General features: G+C 37.9%; 1 long non-coding RNA gene across 1 annotated transcript; it reads left to right on the top strand.

The window, feature by feature from the left end:
• Positions 1-2,723: 2,723 nt before the first annotated feature.
• On the top strand, positions 2,724-4,909 carry LOC120951591 (uncharacterized). The gene is made up of 3 exons (XR_005751197.2): positions 2,724-3,948; positions 4,014-4,083; positions 4,185-4,909. It is a non-coding gene; the product is annotated as an uncharacterized LOC120951591 (long non-coding RNA).
• The last annotated feature ends 9,839 nt before the right edge of the window (positions 4,910-14,748 follow it).

The following is a 14,748-nucleotide window of genomic DNA, read 5'->3' as shown; positions in this document are numbered from 1 at the left end:
CAGCTTTTATCAATAATTAACGAATCTTTGGTAACTGGTATATTTCCAAAAATGTGGAAGATGTCCAAAATAATTCCTATTCCAAAAGTTCCTGGTACTATTAAAGCAGAAGAATTTCGGCCGATTAATATCTTGCATATATTTGAAAAAATATTAGAATTGGTAGTAAAAGAGCAGCTAATGAATCATCTTTCCACTCATGGCTTATTGATACCAGAACAATCTGGATACAGCGAAGGACATTCCTGTGAAACTGCACTTAATCTTGTATTGTCTAAATGGAAAGGTTTTATAGAACAAAAATATGAGGTGCTTGCAGTGTGTTGTTACGTGTGTAACAGTAAATGAGTAGCTGGGTAGATTTTCTTAGAACTGGCTTTTGTAGGATTTATTGCACAGTTTAAAAATTAGTCTGTTCTTTCTGCTTTATATTTTGCTACTGCCGCTAACTTTTTGGATGGCGCCTATCCTCGAACAGCTGATCCGTCTTGACCGCACTTGACCCTGTTTAGTGACCGCTGCCGAACTTTGTCCTAATTGGTCCTACTTTTGATCATATATCTGTCTCGTATTTGGGAATATCTTTTTGTCCTTATCGAACAGGTGCCGCCATCTGGTGTTTATAGTTCTAACTATTCGAGCTATCCTATACAGCTTGATGTTTTGTAAACATTCGCCTGTCAAAATGCACGAGGTCGTTATCGTGCCAACACAGTGTTTTTGGATCTCAAACGTGCGTTTGAGACTATAGCGAGACCTTTATTATTGGACACCCTGCAATCTTTTGGTATTCAAGGAGTTCCTCTAAAATGGTTTACAGATTATCTCGATGGAAGAACACAAATTACCTCTTTTTTCAATAGTTCTTCAGATCCACTAGAAAACACCCTGGGAGTTCCACAAGGAAGTGTTTTAGGGCCAATCTTGTTTATCATGTATATTAACGACATAAAGAAAATATTGCATTATTGTGAAGTAAATCTGTTTGCCGATGATACAGTATTATTCATCGCAAAACCTTATTTAAAACAAGCAGAGACTCTATTAAATCTAGAAATAAATGTTTTAGATGGCTGGCTAAAATATAAAAAACTGGCTCTAAACATTAATAAAACCAAATACATGATCATATCAAACGAAAATAATCAAGAACAGCTGTGTATTTCAATAAATCAAGAGCAAATAGACAATAGTTCTGAACTAAAATATTTAGGGGTTATAATTGACAATAAAGCCGGTCTCGTAGTACAGTCGTCAACTCGTACGACTTAACAACATGCCCATCATGGGTTCAATCCCCAAATAGACCGCGCCGCCATACGTAGGACTGACTATCCTGCTATGGGGGGGGGGAATCAATTAGTCACTGAAAGCCAAGCCCACAAATGGTTACAGGCAGGCCTTGACCGACATCGGTTGTTGAGCCAAAGAAGAAGAAGAAGATAATTGACAATAAATTAACATTTGGGCCTCACATAGATAATGTCATAGCGAAAGTAGCAAAAAAGTGGTGTCATTAGCAGGCTTAGCAAAGTTTTAAACTTGTTTGGTAAACTGCAACTTTACAAGTCGCTTATTTCGCCACATTTGGATTTTTGTGCTTCTATTCTTTTTCTTGGCAATAAAACACAGATACAAAGATTATAACGTATCCAAAACAAAATTATGAGGGTGATTTTGGGTCTTGGTTCAACAACTTCTTCTAACGTTATGCTTGACATCCTGCAATGGATGTCAGTAAAACAAAGAATAATATATCAAACAATGATTTTCATACATAAAATATTGAATGGAATGTTACCAAGATATCTCGGGGAACAAATAATTCTAGGGACGGATGTCCATCGTTACCCTACTCGTAGATCAAATGAACCGAGAACACCAAGCTACCTTTCATTAAGAGCTCAGAACTCCTTATACTATAAGGGAATTCGAATGTATAATTCGATGCCAAGAAAAGTTGTTAACGCCACAAGTCTGGGAAATTTCAAAAAGGAATGTGCACTGTATGTGAAGCAGGTTATTTAGTGATGTGGTCGTGAAGTGTTTTAGTATAGTAGTATAGTGTAGTGTAGAATGTATACTTCTAGAAGTGCTTACTTGTTTGTATTGTGTAATAGTAATTAAACATAACCGCATTTATCTACTTGATGATGATGGTGTATTTTTCAATTTGTTTTTGTTTAACAGCTATTATGAAAAAATAAGATAATTTAGAATAAAATTTTAAAAATATTGTGAGTCTTCAAAGATTCGAGACACGCGCGCGTATAGTGGACTTTGGGGTTTAGACCCACTGGTTGTAAGATGATAGGACTTAGCGGCACCTTATCGGATTCATTAGTTGGTCAAAAACATTCAATCATCCACTCGAGTGTTATGTAGAAATATTACTTTCATTTTTATACCTAAATATCTTTAACATAATTTCGTCCTTCTCGAACCTTTGAATGGGAAAGTGGGAAAAAAACATCATCATCATCATCATCATCTATCCTGTAGTGCCTGTCTTAGTGTATTGTATTTTTTGTTGCTGTTTGATATTATTTTGTTGATATTTTTGTGAGTTGTTTTATGTTCCTAACATATTTTCCTTTTTTTCCAAAATTTTTATGTTTTCTATTACTTTGTTAATATTGATTATAGTATTGTTGATAGATCCAGTTTTTTGTTTTTGTATTTCTATTTTTATTATTTTGTGGTTGCTGGCTCCGATGTGTTTTTCTTATTTCAATATTTCTTTTTTAGTGATTGGGTAGATGTCTTTCAAAATGAAGGTCAAGTCTATTGCTGTTTGTCGTTTGTTGTGGTCGGTGGGAATGCAAGTATAAGTATTATTTTTTAGAATTATAAGATTTGAATTATCTAGTTCGTCTAAAATAGCTTGTCCTTTTTGGTCAATTTTATCGTCTCCCCAAAAAGTGTGATGTGCATTAAAGTCTCCTGTGACTATGATTTTTTTGTAGTTGCTAGTGTTATGTATTATTTTTGTTATTGTATGTTGAATTATTTGTTTAGTGGTCTGTGGTGCTATGTAAGTTGAGACTATAACTAAGTTTCCTTCATGTAGTAGTAGGGCTGTTGTTTGAATTCCGTCTGTTTCGTCTGTTAGGCTTATTTGTTTGTATTTAATTTGTTTTTTGACTAGGATGCAACTCCCACCATATCCGTCATCCCTGTCTGATCGTATTATATTGTATCCTGTTGTGGTAATTTTTTTTTTCTTTTTTTAACCAAGTTTCTTGTAGACATGCTAAGTGAATCTTTTCCTCATGTAGTATATGATTTAGTTCTTCTCTGTTTCTTCGCAGGTTTTGTACGTTTGTTTGGATTATTTTTAAATTATCCATGTAAGTAATTATATGTGTTCAGTGTATTGTTTTTGTGGGGATGTATCATGCTCACCAATTTCTAGATTATGTACTTCTGTGTCACTGAAATATATTTGTAGTGATCGTAGCGACATCTATGCGTCAGGCACGGGAACCACTCCACTCACTTAGCATAGTTCCAAACCGTATCAACCAGGAGCTAGGATCGAGCTACCCAACCAGCAAAACCGAAGCTATTGGAAAACTTTCCTGTGTGCCAAAGCGAGAGAGCATGTCTTTTTTCTCTAGATTTTGGACGGCACAACGCCGATCGTGTGGCCTATGAACGAAAAACGGGAGAAGGGGAAACCGATATCCTTCGAGTGACACACACGCATGCATCTGCATGCGTATTCCGCTGAACCGAGACTACACATCTCTCTCGATCTCCCATGATTTTTCTCCTATCGCGCTCATCCGGGTGTTAGGCATCCTCAGTCTGTCCAGAACTTTCACTGTGGAAGGATGTGTTGGAGTGATGTGTAATTTCTTGTGCCCCGTACTTTGCTCGTTTACGTTTTGTACCGTGTTCCATCTTCTTCAATTATGGAATGATTTATCCTTGTAAATTTCAAAGGTAAGTTTCTTATCCTCGTGTATGCTTCAATGTGTATATTCAACTAACGCTTGTCGTCTAAAAAGTTACAGGTGCACGCGCATGTTAATCGACGGTTGCAGACGGAAGGACGGTGTCCGGTTTTAAAATATCAAGGTAAGCGTTTCTATAATCCTATGTGCAAAATGTTGTTTAGTTGTTTTTTTTTTTTTTAAATAAAACACATGGATTAATTATTGGTTAATATTCATCAACAGATATCATCACAGCTCTTTCGTAGAAGAGCGCACTTCAAGGACGCCTAGGATACGGCTAAACATGCGCAGCACCAGTCCGTGACGTCATTTCCAGACAGGCGCCGGCTGAACACGCGCAGCACCAGTCGAGGATATCCTAGCGCAGAGGGTAGAAGGAAGAACGAGAGGAAGGGTAACAGAAAGCAACCGCAGCATTTGGAAGGGGTGAAGCATCCTGCCGTATACAGAGTGTGAGTGTGCCAAAACGCATGTGGAAAGAGGAAGTCCAATAAATAGCATGCGAAAGTGTGCATAAAGCAAAAAGAAAAAGCGTCACTACTATAACCAGCAATCCGAAAATATAAGGGGAGGGATAAATACAAATGTATGCGTAAGTAGGACCAGCAATCCAAGCATTTGAATGTGTGCGTCGGTTTGTGCCGTGCTGAAAGTTTTTACTTTAGCTGCTGCTAGTGTAAAAACTTAAGGAAAGCTTAAAGTAAAAATTTTTTACACGGGGCGCCTTTGGAAATTGTTGGCTGGGTAGGTGATAAGATCAGATGCGCCGATCTGATTACGAGAGAGGATCGGATGCGCCGAAGAGAGGATCGGATGCGCCGAAGATAGGATCGGGTCGCCGATCTAATGGAGAGAGGAGATCGGATGCGTCGATCTAGCTAGACGAGAGGATCGAGTGCGTCGATCTAGTTAGGGACGGACCACTTCTCACACGCACCTGAACCAAAGCACACGTGCCAATAAACGTATCACAAAAGTATACAAAATATAATACATATTTCATTTTCACTTAAGTTTGTGTTGTTGTTCTGATTTTCGATTGTTTGAGGTTGTTCTGTTTCTTTTTGTTCAATTTCGTAATTAATATTTGTTTCCTGAGTATCTCTTTTTATTATTCTGATCTTCTTCGCTTGTCATAAGAAAATTTCTTTTTTGTGTTACGTTTGTGTTTCCTGTTACTATTGTTGAACATTTTTCGTTTGTATATTTGCGTGGTACTAATGCGACTGTTTCGCGTCTAATTTGTCTTGCTTCCCTCATGGTAATACGTTTCCCTGTATTTGTATTTTTATGATTATTTTTGTATTGTATTATTATTTTTTTTTGTATTTTTTAAATTTCCACTTCATCCTTCCATATAGTGCATTCTTTGTCTAAGGCCGAATGGTTTTCTCCGTATACAATACATTTAAGTGGGTTATTACAAATCGCGTGATAATTTTCTCCACATTTTGCTCATATTTTATCCCTAGAGCAATTATTTTTTGTGTGGCCAAAACGCATACATGTAAAAAAGAGCGATAGAGGAAACTGATGGAGGGAGGGCAGTGTATACTTCAACACTGGAGAACCATGAACCAACACAACCGTATCACGACGACCGAAAACCGACCGAGGGGTCGAGGAGGTGGACCGAATGAGGGAGACCGTTGACACAGACTTTTATCTTTTCTGACGTTGTTGTTTTATTGAGTTCTGATCAACGACTGACCGCTCAGCCCAAGTTCTCTTCTTGATAACATTATTCCGATTGCATCAGGCAATATTAACTTTCAACTCTACATACAATTCTACATACATGTCATGCATCTCATCGGATTGGATACAAAAAGTTCTACTCTTTCCGTGAAATATCCTATCTCTATATTTCTGGGCAGCACTGTAGTTTTGAAAGTGCTGATGGCGGTACGTGTGTTATATGTTTCCCAATTTTGTCCCTTTCGCTTCATGATGTAAACATCAGTGACTTTTTGGGGTCGAAGACCTTCTAAACGTTCTTCTTCCGATAGAAACTTGCAGGCATCACATCTGTTGATGCCTTTAGTGCTGTTAAGAGTTTTGTGTTCATATATGTACACTTTGATAGTATCAGAACCGTGGTTAAGCAATCTTAACCTTAATCTTAGCTTTTTCAATTTATTTGCCTCGGTTTGGTTTTTTAGGCACATAAGGATTTTACCATCTCGTAGCATTGTTGTTTGCAATGGCTTCCCTCCCAACACCATCTCGGTTGCTTTCGCAAACAGAAAAGGATTATATTTTGCCATGCTTTTACCCTCAGTATCACTCTCATTCACCATAAAACCTCTTCAGTCCTGGACGATTCGTCGAAGTTGAGGTTGATTTGCTCCCCGCTTATTTTCTTTAATTCCTCGAGTTCCTATTCGGCGGTTCTCCCAATATACTGGGGTAGGACCCGAAAGTCCTGCTTCCTCCCGGGTCCACGACCCCCATCTTCTTCTTTGCACTTAACCACTTATTCTTTTTTTCCTTATACTGAGTAAAAATAAGTTAACACTTTCGAAGTTAAGATTTTTCGTAATTTTTATTTTATTGCTCCGATTGAGAAAAAACGGATTGGAAATGTGTGTAGGCTTTAAGTCGTATGCGACATTTGCACGGATAATGGTCCAAGAAATGTTAAACGCATATGAAACATATGAAATTCACTAGTTTTATTATTAATTCACCTAGAATCAATCGATTAATCGTTAGTAGAATATTATTTTAATCTATAACTGTAGGTTTAACAACTGTTCATGAACAAAAATGAATTTCGAAAATACCCCTAGACACTACCGAGCAGTGGCGAGTTTAACGGTAAGCAAACTAAGCAGTTGCGTGGGGCCCCGAGCTGAAGGGGGCCCCGAGCTGAAGGGGACCCCGAGCTGATAGGAGCCCGGAGCTGAAGGGGGCCCCGAGTTGAGGGGAGCTTGATAATCTTCAGAGAGCAAACTGTTATTTTGCTGACGAAATTCTAGAAAATTTGATTCTTGAATATCCGATCCATGCTCGGGGCCCCCACCCTGCTTCCATTTATCAGTTTTCATTGAAATGCTTCAGAAAACTGGTTAACCGTCCAACCGCGGCAAAATAGAACAGAACGTGTACGAAGTGAGACAAAGAAATTTGCAATCAACACAGAGTGAAAATGAAGAAAACAACTCACAAAAGTATCACTGTGAGAGAATGCAATGTTGATGGCAGGTCATATTTTTATTATGATTATGATTAATATGATCAAATGTGATAATACCGATTTATTTTACGACAAATGTATCTCTTGGAATAATTGATACAAGCTTTAATTGTATACATTTTGTTGTGTGCCATCATTGAGCAAAATCATCGCAAGACATAATATAATATAAAATATAGATATAAAAATCTTCAAAGCTTCTGTCTTCAATCAGCCCATAGTGCCTACCTCAAAGTAGGTAGTGCCTGAGTTTTCAGAACAAAAATTTGTCAGACACTCAGAAAGTGGGACTGTGCGGACATGAGGAGGTATGGTAGGCAATGTTGGAGTGTGAGTATGGGCCTTTGTTCGCCTAAAAGTTGGGGCTTGGAATAGTGGTGGGTTTTACGATCCATTTCATGACCCGACCCGGAATCGGGTGCGTGTCAGTCGGAATCGATTCCGACCCGTGGGTAAAGCTGGTACACTAGGTCGGAGTCGTATTTCAATCCAACCCGCGTGTGCAATGTGTTCGGATCAACCCGAATAATCAGTAGGTGCGAGCAAGCATAAGCGACTCCGACCCGTTGGTGCAGCGAGTTTGAGTCGTGTAATCTACCGTGACCTGCCCGATCCGAACCCGCAGCACCAACGGGTCGGAGTCGTTTATGCTTTCTTACACATATTGGAATCGGTACAACTACTTAAACTACTTGTATCTTTGCGGGCGACTTCGGGTCGCGTACGGATGCCTCCAACTGGATAGGTTCGAGTCGACCCGCCCATCACTACCATGGAGTGCAAGAAATGCTTTAATCATAAAAAGTCCGAGGTTACTTGTTTGCGCCGTGCTTAAGCTTGCCTTTTATCGCTTAGTTTGTCACTGATCGTAAGCCTGTCCGCTGCTTTCTGTTTATTCTTATCAAAGTTTGATCAAATTAGTTCATCGTGTTAAGTGGCTTAACAATTCAAATTAGGCAATTTTAGGTGCCACTCTTGAACTTACGTTATTTTGTTTCTGTTAGAGCCTTTTTGATAGACAATACAATACTTCAGCGGCTTACGCTGACATTAGGTCTTAACAGTTAGCATATTTGGAGGATGGTGTGTATTTCAATGTTTTATTGTTTTATCATACATAAGAAGAAATGTTCCAACATGAGATTTTTTTCCTAATGTTATACCCTCAGATATTTGCATAATGAAGCGTTATCGGTGCTGAGAAAAGAAAGAAAGTTAGAAAAGAAATAGAAACAAACGAACAACAAAAAAATGCAATGCTTAAGTTTGTAACGGTGGTCTCGAGTTCAAAGAATCCAAGTTCAGATGAAATTGTGGATAATATCCCTCAATCTATCGATGGCGATTGTGACTCGATTATGCCATCAGATAGTGAACAAAATGAATTGGTGAATGGCAAACAACCATCAAAAATACCTAGGGAAATGGAAAAAAAACTAATCCTGTGAATGATGAGCTAACATCGAATGTCTCGAACGATAATGTCAGAAAAAAATTAAATTAAATTGTGAACTATCTTCCTTAGACCGTGAACGTTTAAATGACATTGCTTTATGGCCATTGAACTTAAGTACAGCATCCCAGGACTATATAATTAGGAATAAACCAAGAAATATTGGTAACATACAAGAATTAAAGATACTTTTGATGATTTTGATGATGAGTCCCACCTCTTACCCCGATATAGTATTGAGAGGAACGATTGTATCTTATCGATAATTGTGTTGTTGTAAATTAGTAATTATGCAAATAATCAACTCATAAGGCAAGTAAGTATTTCAAGAACGTGGTGGCTACAAAACTTCTTTCTTCTCCTCTTTATGAAGCAGTCATGGTCGGTCTCAATACATGGTACCTGCTTTTGTTTCTCTTGTATAGCCGGTTCAACCTACAACTAACTAATGGCGATAGAGAACCACTTTCAAAACTATCTCACAGCGTACTTTTTCCTTATTCCGCTACTGTACAATTTATGACGATTCACGTTTCGGGTTGCATTGGACCAGACCACTACCCCCAGGAAAGTTATCAAATTATATATACTATTTTTCGCGCGCGTGTCTCAATGCTATATCGACTCATTCTTTTCCTTTATTTTTGTTTTTGTGTTAACTTGTTTATTTATTTTAACTTTTTTAAATTTAATTTTAAAAAGATATATAGAAAAAGATAAAAGCAAAAAAAAAAAACAAAAAAAGCTAAAATCATCATCATCATCAAAGCTGGTGATGACAAGTGAGGTTTACACAACAAGTGACTAAAACATTTATTTATCAATTTATAATTCATTCACGCTTTCGCGGATTTCATCTTTTCTAAATTAATCTACTTCCTTACTATTGTCACAACAGTCACACTTCATACAATAGTGGCCTTGATGTGAGTTGCACACAGTCTCTTAAATTGGGGTATAGTCTCTGCATTACAAACTACTCTGGGCATCATATTAATAGTTTGTATGCCTTTGAAAAACAAAGAGTTCATTGCTGATGCTGTCTCAACCTTAGGAACTCTCGGATCTGCTGCTCTTCTTGTGTTGTAGTCGTGCACATTTAATCCTCGAACAACCCGATCACAAAGATATTGAGGCAAGTGACTGTTCAGGAGTTTATAAACAAAAATCATTGTTTGGTACATTACCCGCTGTTTCACCGACATCCATTTTAGGGTATCCAGCATAATCAATGACGACGTATACCATCCGCATCCTAGAATAGCTCGCATTGCTCTGTTTTGCAGTTTTTGCATTCTTGTCATTTGTCCTGCATTAGCCATAAAAAGAATTGACGGACAAAAATCCAGATGTGGAGCCATAAGAGACTTGTAAAGCTGTATCTTTGCAAAAACACTTAAGTCTTTTTTTAGTCGACAAATAATCCCGCATTTTTTCGCCATTTTCTTAATGATATTATCAATATGGCTTTTAAATTTCAGTTCTTCATCTATTGTGACTCCAAAATATTTTATTTCTTTAACTCTCTTTATGGCCTCGTCATCAATATTGATCTGTAAGTTAAAGAGAGTCTTGGTACGGGACAGCACTAACATTTTAGTTTTTTTTGCATTTAATTTCAATTTTTTGTACTTCAACCATTGATCTAGCGAGGCCAGATCCTCATTCAGCTTCATTGTTGCTTCTTTTACAGAGCTACAAGAGAGAAAGACCACCGTGTCGTCAGCAAAGAGATTAATATCACAAAATTTTAATACATTTTTCATGTCATTTATATACATAATAAACAAAATAGGACCAAGCACACTTCCTTGGGGGAATCCCAATGAGTTTTCAAGAGATTCCGATGTTGTGGTTTTAAAACGAGTTCTCTGAGTTCTCCCTTCTAAATAGTTTTTAAACCAATCAAGTTCTTGTCCCACAATACCGAAGTTTTTTAAGGCATTGATTAACAAAGGTCTCGATATTGTTTCAAAGGCTCTTTTCAAATCTAAAAAGACAGCTAATGTTATATGTTTTTTGTTTAAATTGGTTTTCCACTTCTCAAGTACAAGGTTCAGAGCTGTTTCACAGGAATGAGATTCTCTATATCCTGATTGTTCTGGAACTAATAATTTATTTTCCTTTAAGTATTGAACCAATTGCTCCTTCACCACGAGTTCTAAAATTTTTTCTAGGGTGTTTAGCATATTTATCGGTCTGAACTCTTCTGCAATGATTGTACCATTAATCTTAGGGATGGGAATCACTATTGATTCTTTCCAAGTATTTGGGAATTGTCCCGTAATCAAAGAATCGTTAATAATGTTAAGTAACGTGTCCCCTGTGACACTGAGACAATCTCGTATCACTTTACCATTTATATCATCAAGTCCAGAAGCTCCTTTCAATTTGAAACAGATTCTTTGGAGTGTTTGAATATCAATCGGCTGAAAGTGAAATCGTTTTTTTGTTTGCTCCATATTTTTAATTTGCTCTGGTTCATTGCATTGAGGAATGCTTTTATGTATGTCCATAACACTATTGACAAAGTGTTCATTAAACAACCGGGCAATTTCTGATTCATCTTCGATTATCTTGTCATTAAATTGCACCCTACCTGTTTCATTGGAACCTGTTTGCAACCAACTTTTTAACAACTTCCACAATTGTTTGCTATCATTTTTTGATTCATTTATTTTTCGCTCAAAATAATTTCTTTTCGTCATTCTGAGCTCACGTAGGTAGCAATTTCTACTGGTTTTATAAGATAACCAGTCTAACTCTGAATTGGTTTTTAAAAATGTGAAGTAGCGTTTGTCCAAGCGCTGCTTTTTACATTGTAAATCCCCGGTGTACCACTTTTGATAATTGTTATTATTTACTACAGCAACATCAATGAGATGAGCTATACTATTTTTTATTACTTGTTCTAGCCGGTGTGCTTTATCATGCAAACATAAATTTGTGCTTGGTAGATTAACATTCACAGATGAACATATTTTGTCTTTACTGTATCTTTTCCAACTTTTAAATGTTTTTTTATTGTTTAATGAAACGTTACATTTTTGTAAAGTTAGAACAATTGTTTCATGGTCTGCTATTTTCAATGTAGGATCAGTCTTCGCTATGAATGAGTTATGATTGCAGTATACATGATCTATTAGAGATTTACTTCGCTGAGTTATTCGAGTTTCCTCAGTAATAATCTGATTCATGTTCAAAGATTCCATTAGCTGTCTCAGTGGTTTAGATTCTGCGGAGTTCAACCAATTGATGTTAAAATCTCCTATTAGAATGTTGTCTTCTCCAAGATCAAGAAATTTATCAAACCACCATTCGAGTAAATTAACAAAATGGGCATTGCTAGAACTTGGTGAATGGTACACTAGACTAAATATGAATGATTTCTTACTTATTGTCGCTGAAATTGATAAAACCAGTTTCCATCGCGAGCTTCATTAATTAAAATTTTGTAAGTTATCGACTCTTTTATAAATATAGTCACACCTCCAGTATGTCGAGAATTGGATAAGCATGAAATTGCCGTGAATCCAGGAATTCCAAACTGTTCGAAAGCTTCAGCTTCCACAATGTGTGTTTCGGTTATAAACACTAACCAAGGTTGAATTGTTTGTACAATATGATTCAACATTATGTGACTAGACGACAATCCAGCCACATTCATGTATAACATCTGTATGTTCTTACTTTGTTTATTCTGCAATTGCTACTTACTCAATTGCTGTTTTCTTGATTTTAACCATTTAAACGTGGGACATTCTTTACTGAAGGCTGAATGAGCAGTGTTCAGTTTTAATCCTCTTTGCATATTTTGGGTGGAACAGTTAATGCAGCTTTCAGATGACGACTTACAATTTGATGTTTTATGTTTACCACTACATTTGGAACAAGTTTCTTCATTATCACATGTTGTGCTTTTATGACCAAATTGTCCGCACTTAAAACATCTCATGATACAGTATCGGACAGAAAGATAGGGCATTGGTTTTTTAACGCACCGTGCACCCGTTGGGCCAAGTTTATGTGTGGTTTGTATGTGTTTGTGTTTGTGTGTGTGTATGTGTGTATATGTGTGTGTGTGTGTGTGTGTGTGTGTGTGTGTGTGTGTGTGTGTGTGTGTGTGTATGTGTGTATATATATATATGTGTGTGTGTGTGTGTGTGTGTGTGTGTGTGTGTGTGTGTGTGTGTGTGTGTGTGTGTGTGTGTGTGTGTGTGTGTGTGTGTGTGTGTGTGTGTGTGTGTGTGTGTGTGTGTATGTGTGTGTGTGCATCTGTGTGTGTGTGTGTGGATATATGTGTGAATGTGTATTGATGTGTGTGTTTGTTTCACAAGTAGGTCGTTTCGGATAGATTTGTAAGTAGTTTTTTTGTGTTTTGGGTTAGGTTTTTGGTGTGATAAGCAGGACCACCGCCCTCGCGATCAGTGTGTTTTCGATATATTAACAATGTTACGGTCTTCTTTCACCGTGGTCTTCTGAGGACGTCCGGTTGACTTGCGCGTTTCGGTTGTCCAAGCGCGTTTCAGTTGTCTAAGCACGTTTCGGTTGTCCGAAGCGCGTTTGCCACAAAAGTGCGCGATCGTTCCATTACGAACTCGATCGTTTTGCGCTTAATGCCAGCAGCCGCCATTCGCTTTATCATATGGTGCTGATAATCGGTACAACGTTTACCTCGACCCATTGTTACTAACATTGCTTGCTTGGACCGTCAAGAACGCGCTGGTTAAAAACTTGGACACGGCTGATCCCGTGCTCTGCCTGCGTTCTACTTCTATACGCGATGAATTACATCGTTTTGGAGCAGCGAAAACATCGCATGGATAAAACTATCAACGAGTACGCGAGTAAGCGTCTTCCCTTCAAAATCGAGAAAAGAATACTGCCGCGCTCATGAAACAAAACGCCCATTGAAAAGAATAACTGCGCGCCAGCTCAATGCACGCACAAAGTTTACCATTCGCACACAACGTGCAACGCAGAGATGCACGAAGGCCTTTCAATGGCGTGCACTGGAGAAACACCTGTGAGCGAATGCCGAGTTCATTGCTATTGTGCGCGTGTCCATTTCGCACCGGTGTCGCATTCACATTCATGAAACAGCACTCCTGCGTTTTCGTCCGAGGAACAAGCGCTGCTGTCGATGCAAACTTTAGTTTTTATCCAAGTGTAAACGCACAATGTGTCACATGATAACACACATAATAAGAATAATTTCAACGCAATATGACATCATGGCAAGCTATGTTTTTCAGACACAAACCCGCGCACTTGCAAATACACATTAAAAAGCACACTCTCTTTCTACTACTACACACACACACATGCACACACACACATACACACACACACTCACACACACACATACACACACACATACACACATACACACACACAAACACAAGTAACGTGGCAAAACAAGTGCACGGTGCATTGAAAAAAGGGTCCTATCTTACAGGGTTTCACACTTTATCTCAAGACCGCGGGACCCCTTCCCGAATCTGTCTTAGCCAAAGCCAAGATTGCGGTATGATGCTTGAAATCGTTGATGATACCTGAAAACGTTGATGATACCTGAATTCATCGGATGCAATGCTGAATCTGCGGCACATTTCTCGAAACACACTGGTCCGCGCCGAGGACATGCGGTCGAATATTTTTTTACACGGATAACCTTTGTGTACATCAGTCTATTAGAAACACTCAATTATCCTTTTCGTTTTTTTACCAAAAAAAGACAATTTAATAAAATGAGTGAATGCATATTTGTTTAATTAAAATATTTAAAAGTGTTAAGAAAGTAGTTTGAACTGTTTAAATAATCTTTTCTGGTAAAAACACGAAAAAATAATTCAATGTTTTCAGTACACTGATGTACACAAAGGTTATCCGTGTAAAAAAATATTCGACCGCATGTCCTCGGCGCGGACCAGTGTGTTTCGAGAAATGTGCCGCAGATTCAGCATTGCATCCGATGAATTCAGGTATCATCAACGTTTTCAAGCATCATACCGCAGTCTTGGCTTTGGCTAAGACAGATTCGGGAAGGGGTCCCGCGGTCTTGAGATAAAGTGTGAAACCCTGTAATGTCCGATACTGTATGAAAAGATTCGTGTATGTAGACTCTATCCAAT

This window comes from Anopheles coluzzii, chromosome X (genome assembly GCF_943734685.1).
Source record: "Anopheles coluzzii chromosome X, AcolN3, whole genome shotgun sequence".
NCBI classification, from domain to species: Eukaryota; Metazoa; Arthropoda; class Insecta; order Diptera; family Culicidae; genus Anopheles; species Anopheles coluzzii.
Note: the sequence above shows the minus strand (reverse complement) of the source record. Positions and strands in the feature narration are given on the sequence as shown.